The sequence below is a fragment of the Portunus trituberculatus genome, chromosome 25 (assembly GCF_017591435.1).
Source record: "Portunus trituberculatus isolate SZX2019 chromosome 25, ASM1759143v1, whole genome shotgun sequence".
NCBI classification, from domain to species: Eukaryota; Metazoa; Arthropoda; class Malacostraca; order Decapoda; family Portunidae; genus Portunus; species Portunus trituberculatus.
Window position 1 is genome coordinate 14,526,941 of NC_059279.1, and position 7,500 is coordinate 14,534,440.

The 7,500-nt window shown below is 37.3% G+C and overlaps 1 protein-coding gene and 1 non-coding gene across 3 annotated transcripts in view; one reads left to right on the forward strand and one right to left on the reverse strand.

Annotated features, from left to right (window-relative positions):
- Window positions 1–7,500, forward strand: part of LOC123508833 (RING finger protein nhl-1-like) — a 56,760-nt gene that overhangs the window by 6,111 nt on the left and 43,149 nt on the right. Inside the window, exon 1 of one of the 2 annotated variants that reach the window (XM_045262769.1) lies at window positions 2,459–2,482. The exons of the other annotated variant lie outside the window; for it this stretch is intronic. The gene's annotated coding sequence lies outside the window, so the exon portion shown is untranslated. Of the gene's footprint in view, window positions 1–2,458; window positions 2,483–7,500 lie in introns of those variants that run through there. 2 annotated transcript variants of the gene reach the window in all.
- On the reverse strand, window positions 4,104–4,175 carry Trnaq-uug. Its single transcript has one exon. It is a non-coding gene; the product is annotated as a tRNA-Gln (tRNA).

Sequence of the window (7,500 nt, forward strand, 5' to 3'; positions counted from 1 at the left end):
ACTCACCACTTCACAGGGATGTTCCTTAATTACTCACCACTTCACAGGGATGTTCCTTAATTACTCACCACTTCACAGGGATGTTCCTTAATTATTCACCACTTCACAGGGATGTTCTTTAATGACTCGCCGCTTTACTCTACTTTACTCACTTAATTACTCACCACTTCACAGGGATCATTGAGGCTTTCAGGGATGTTTTCATGGCCACAGTGACATCCTGACTCTGCATCGGCACTGGGAAAAACTTCAACCAGAATCTTTTCACTGATAAGACGAATTTTTATACCGTTATCATTTGAAGCTTAACAGAAAGTGGGTTTTCCGTGGGAGCTTTCAAGATGCTTGTGATAACCTATTGCACCCATAGATAGGTAAGGCCAGGTAAGAACACACTCCTGGGTAAACATTAAGGAAGTTGTGTTTTTCTCGTTTAATTTAGGAAACTGTCTGTTTTTACCTATCCTTATCTATTTATGTATATATCTATTTTTCAGTTCGTTCTTACCTATTTTTAAGGGTACATCTATCTTTAGTCTGTTCTTACCTATTCTTATCTATTCATGGGTACATCTACTTTTTAATCATGCTTCTACCTAGCTTTATCTTTACTTTTTGAGTCTGTTCTTACCTATCCTTATCTATCTATGGATACAGCTGTTTTTTGTCTGTTCGCTCCCTATCCACGGCTCTATGTGACCGAGGTGTTAAGGCATCATAACCCAGGTCACTCACTCCTACCTATTCTTACCTATGGATATATGTGTCTATAGTCTATTCTCATCAAACCTTATACCTATTTATCTGTTCACTATGATATTATAACCTAAGAATTTTGTACAATAAACGGAAGAAACACCGAGAACCAGACTCAATCACTTCAGTACTGGGAAGCATTTCTACCATGAGATTTGTGTACGATTAGACCATCTTATTGACATTAGGAAGGGTGTATGGAGGTCAGAAGATAAATGGCCACAGTCTTCACTATTTGAATCCCGACATAATGTTTTGAAGCTGTATCAAATCACCAGAATAGTAACCAGATGGAATTTGAAAACACGTCCTGGTACTGAAAGGGGATTAAGATCTCTATAGTCTTTGAAAACAGCGGAATATAGAACTGGAACTGAGAACAACGGGTCAGCAATCATGGTGAGCAAACAGTGACGCTCAGCAAACAAGTGCAGTGGTAGGAGCCAGGGTCGACTGACACCCAATTGATTCACAGCGATCATGACTCAATTGGTGGGGAGTGCAGTGGCTGGAGTCTTCTCTGAGTTCGATCCCTGCTCTCTCTCTCTCTCTCTCTCTCTCTCTCTCTCTCTCTCTCTCTCTCAAGCTCTGACAGAACACTTAAGGTACATAGCATTTTATCAGTTGACCTTCACTGTCCTACCCTAAACACACACACACACACACACACACACACACACACACACACACACACACATACACACACACACACACACACACACACACACACACACACACACACACACACACACACACACACACACACACACACACACACACACACACACACACACACACACACACACACACACACACACACACACACACACACACACACACACACACACACGCGCGCACACGCACACACACACACACACACACACACACACACACGCGCGCGCTAGCGCGCTATTAATAAACCATCTCATGTTGAAGTCTAGACTGTATACATGTGACAGGTGATAGGAAATGAGACAGATGAGAGGAAATGACAGGGTGACTGGTTGCAGGTTAAAGTTAAAAAAGAACAGTTAGACAGAACAATGATGCACTGGTGTTAATATATTCACCTTTCACCACAAGACAATTTGATTTTCGTTTATAGATTTATAGCTTTCAGACGCTTATTCTATTACTACAGTCTTTTCGTTAGTTCTTTGGTCTAGAAAAACTAATTCTCTCTCTCTCTCTCTCTCTCTCTCTCTCTCTCTCTCTCTCTCTCTCTCTCTCTCTCTCTCGTGTGTTCCTGCAAACAAATTTTGGCTTCTAATGTTTTACAACTGACGATTCTAAACGTGAAAGAGAGGAGAAATGAAGAGAAGATGTTAAAGAAAAGAAGCAAAATTTGATATAGTATAGTATAGCATACCATAAGTACCGACAAAGCAAGAAGGAATAGGAAGATGGCAAACATGTTGGAAGGAAGAGAGGAACACGACGAAACAATGAGGAAACATGTAGTGAAGGACAGAAACCAAAAGTGAAAGGAAATACGAGGGACGATTAATGTAAAAAAGGCCAAACTGTTAACAAATATTTACATCAATACTTATTGCTGCATGAATAAACACCGCTGACCTAGAAACACAGGCACAAAGCACAGCCGCTCATCATATCAGTATTTCTTCACACACCTGGCTTCATTGAATGCTCTGAACCAGCAAGTGACAGAAACAGATGGGTTACTTGGAGTCTGCCATCACTGTAGGTCGCGAGAGGTAGCCAGGTAAAGTATTCTAAAACGTTCTCCTCTCTTGTCAGGACGATTTTCAAAGGCCATAGAGGATTAGCCAAGTTCTGAAGGGTGTTTCTTGTGTTTATATGTAGGAATCTTTTTACTCTTCTATAGTAAGTATTTTGAAATGTTCTCTCTCGTCAGGGCAATTTTTCAAAGGCCACAGAGGATTAGCCAAGTTCTGAAGGGTGTTTCTTGTGTTTATATGTAGGAATCTTTTAAATTTACTAATGTAGGTATTTTGAAATGTTCTCCTTTCTCGTCATAGCGATTTTCAAAGACCACAGAGAATTAGCCAAATTCTCAAGTCTGTTTTATGTATTAACATGTAGGAATCTTGTTAATTTGTTAAAGTAAGTCTTCTGAAGTTTTCTTCTTTCTTGTCATGGCGATTTTCAAAAGCCACAGAGGATTAGCCAAGTGTTCAAGGTAGTTTCATGTGTTAATTATGTAGAAATCTTGTTAATTTGTCCCTAAAAACTTAGATACCTAAAACCCCTTCAATACTGGGACACATTTTTACGTTTAGCTTTGTGTACGATTATACCATTTTATTGACATTAGGATGGATCTATGGAGGTCACAAGATTAATGGCCACAGTATCCACTATTTTATTTCAATCCCCCACATAAGTTTTTGAAGCTCAAAAAAAGAATTATAAGTAATAAGCAGAATGAATATGGAAACGCGTCATGGTACTCAAGAGGTTAAATACCAGTTTAATTTGAAATATAGCTTTTAGAAAGTAGTGGAGGGTGTTTTAGAATATGGTCTTAAATTTTGAGTCAACGGAACCAAAAGTCATACAAATAATGACCTGTATTTCTTAATCACTCCTAAGAAAATTTAGTATAATGAAAGACGACAGAGATAAGTCCGGTTTTCACCGGCGCTTTTTCCCATTAATGCTGCAAAACCCTTATCGCTTAAACCAGGAAAAACACTCCTGTACACTTTTGATAACTTCCACCAGAGATGAAATACCGAGCCACTTGAGAATGTTGCGTAAGAACTGCAATATGATAAGGCAGTGTGGTTATTTCCTCTCCAGCAGCTAAGGATAACACAAACCGTTCTCTCATTGTCTCTCTTATTCGAACATCAAAAGTCGTTTTAATTCTTACATTAATCATTTGTAGTTGTCAATTCTGCTGTTTATACAGCCCGTAAGGAATAGCACAGTTATTAGCTATATATATATATATATATATATATATATATATATATATATATATATATATATATATATATATATATATATATATATATATATATATGTTTTGAGTTAGCGTTTTGAACCAGAGAGAGAGAGAGAGAGAGAGAGAGAGAGAGAGAGAGAGAGAGAGAGAGATTATTACCCTTCGCTTCCTACTATATAAGTCGCGTGCTTTATGCTTTAACGTTCCTCCCACACAGTAAAAGAGAGACATTATCCTCATCATTCACTTAACTCCCTCTTTTGCGCGCCGTTACCCCCGTCAATTGCAGAGAAGGAACGCGGGGAATGTTACGTGCGCAGCGCTGGGGAGTAACCAAGGTAACTCCCGGAGACAGAACAGCAGTTACGACAAGCATAGCAACTCAGTCCATTACCTTAAAAGACTTACCATCAGGTCCCACCGAGACTCGAACTCGGATCTCTGGATTCAAAGTCCAGGGTGCTAACCATTACACCATGGGACCACGTTCATCAAGGGCAGCTGCTATCTATCAAGAGCGGGAACTTTTATGTGTATTTTTCAGCATGCGCGTTTATAATATATGAGGTAAAGACGAAGAACATAAAATAACTTTCTTGGACCTGCTCGGGGACTAGTATCTAGGTGAGCCTTTTTGTTTAATCGTTTTTGTTGCCCTTGATCAGATTTTCCCTCTTACATAAAAGAAATCTCCTGGGACTCCCTGCCTGCCTCTGTATTTCCATTTAGCTATGACCTGAACTCATTTAAGGAGGTGGTTTCAAGACATTTATCCCATTTTTTCGCTCTCTCGATCCTGTTTGGGGACTGGCACCTTAGTTAGCCTTTTTGTTTAATATTCTTTTTATTTTCCCTTAACTAGTTTTTCCTTCTTACATAAAAGAGCCTTAATTAAGCCAGTAGGTTTGCGTGTGGCAGTCCTTGTATGATCACTATTCATGTTTGTTTCATCGTCTTTGTTTCTCATTTGGTGCGAACATTCTGATTATTGAGTCTTTTCTGTTCATTTATCTTTAGTCGAGGAACCATTTCGTTTCACTAATATTCTCTCTCTCTCTCTCTCTCTCTCTCTCTCTCTCTCTCTCTCTCTCTCTCTCTCTCTCTAAGCTTGATCCTTCTTAACTAAGCGTATGTTTTATAATGACTAATTCCTTACATTAATTTCTATAAATGTAATGTAAAAATGAAATGAAAAGAGAAAAAAAATACTGAGTGACTGGAATAAACTAAATATCCAGATGCATAAAAAGTAAATAAAAAAAAAATATTAGTCACCAACTGAAATAAGTAACTAAGAATAGATAAAAATAAACAGATCAGTATATAAAGGAAACAAAGAATCAATGTTGCAAAGGGCTTTACTGAGAGAGAGAGAGAGAGAGAGAGAGAGAGAGAGAGAGAGAGAGAGAGAGAGAGAGAGAGGGGGGGGAGGAGATGGTGTAACATGATATCGCCACACTCAAAAAATTTCACAAGAGGAATGAAAACCAAGCACTGAAAAAACGACAGAGTATTGATATCACAACAAGCAAGATAAAACACAAGTATCGTCCCTCAACTTTCACCTGTCCTGATAGTTACCTAAGGCTTAATATTGCATCCAAACACTCAATTCATTCCATTACTGATACTGTGAAAGGCTATATATATAATTTTTTTTTCTGACGAGTGGAGAACGTAGCAGTTTGTTTTTTTCCTGATAAGGTGTTGAAGTGCAGCCAGAGAGAGAATCACGCGAGTCACTTGATATGCAGCTCTGGTATCTAACGTGTAATCAGCAGCCACCTGAATCAACCGCCTTACTCATTGTCAAGTATCTGTTCAGTTTGTGTTATTAATTCCACTCACTTTCTAACTTCTTCATTGACCTCATTTCATTACTGCACTTTCTTCTTGACTGCTTAACTAACTACCTTATTTTACTATTACTACACTTTTTTCTCGACTATCTAACTAACGATCTCATTTTATCATTACTATACTTTCTTATTCACTACCTAACTAACTACCTCATTTTATCGTTACTACACTTTCTTCTTCACTACTAACTAACTACCTCATTTCATTACTACACTTTCTTCTTGACTGCGTAACTAACTACCTCATTTTATCATTGCACTTCGTTCCTCCACTGATTATCTAATTACTTTTTTCAGCTGTATTATCAATTTCTTAAATACGTAACTTCAAATATCTAACTTAATTTCTTTAGGTACTAATTATGTAACCAAATTCATAACGACTTCATTAACTTATTCACTACTTGATTAACTTTGTAACTGCGTAAATAGCTTCAGATGACAACTTAAGTTATTTATTAGCCATCATATGATTTATGAACGAAGGAACCGATGGAAGATACATTACTAGACGAGCAAAGTACGAATTATTTTCATCCACCCATTTAATTAATAGCAACAATATGATTTTAATTAGTTAACTTGAGTGACTCCATAGAACATACCTGAGTAAAGACATGAACTTCAAACTCTCCAATGACTACACAAACCAGGCCGTAACTACCTTGATCGTGTTTATTAGTAGCAGATCAGTTTTGTCATTTTATTATCATTATTTTTTTCTTACCTCCATGATGTTTTTCAAAAGTTACACTCTGTGCTCTAAATTTCCAATACATCACTTTTTAACCTTTTCACTGCGCAATGTAACAATTAACAGCACTATAAGGAATGTATGTATATTCTTTAAGCATCTACAAGAAATGAAGGGATAAAGAAAAGAAGAGATTTTGTAATTCTCGCCCATCAATTTGTTTGAGATGAATGTACAAGAAAAGATGCTTCATGGTGGTTAGTAATTAAGGAAAGATGTGCCAAATAACAGTAAAAAGGTTAGATTAAGGAAACCGTTCTAGTTCAAAGGTTAAATAAAAGGGATATTTTATGCTAGATAAAAAAAAAAAAAAATATCCCTTGAGTACCATGACGCGTTTTCATTTCATTCTGCTTACAATTTGGTGATTTTTATGCAGCTTCAGAAACTCATGGGGGGGATTAAAACAGTGGAGACCCTGGCCATTAACCTCCTGACCTCCATAGATCCTTCTTAATGTCAATGAAATGGTCTAATCGTACACAGATCTCAAGTTAAAAATATGTCCCAGTACTGATTGCATTAATATAGTTTGCATGGAGTTTCTGCGTGAGTCATGTTTCGCTCTGCTACACACCCTTGACTTGTTATTGAATATTTAATTATGTTATCATTGCTACACACATCTCTTAAAAGCCGCGTATTAGTTAGTCTTAATAGAGTAAGGGAGATGCAATTGTGTTAGATAAGGAGCTGAATTAATTACGTGTGTGTGTGTGTGTGTGTGTGTGTGTGTGTGTGTGTTAAGAAGACCGTCTGGAAAAAAAAAAAAAAGAAACCGGAAGAAATGCCCATTCAAAACCATTCTGGAAATAAACAAATAAATTAGTACTACGTTAACATGATAATTAATTGTACTATCATTCCTAACTTAACAAAATTCTGAACATCCGGGACGTCGTGGAATCGATGCTGGGTTATTGAGACTTAAAGTAATCAGAGGTAGATCTAGAAATACGTGATGGGGAGTAGGGCCGCTATTAAATACTGCTGTCTCGATCCCTGCATAGTTGTGGTCTGCCTCTAACACTTGCATCTAATCGGTCACAGAAAACAAGAAAGATTTATGAGTAACTAAAGTAATCTCAGTCCTCGCACAATTAATATTTTTCTAACTATTTTATCTACTGCATCAAGATCCTTCTTTTGTATTACATTGAAAATTGTGTTTAGGGTAACTTCTTAATGCAAGGGAA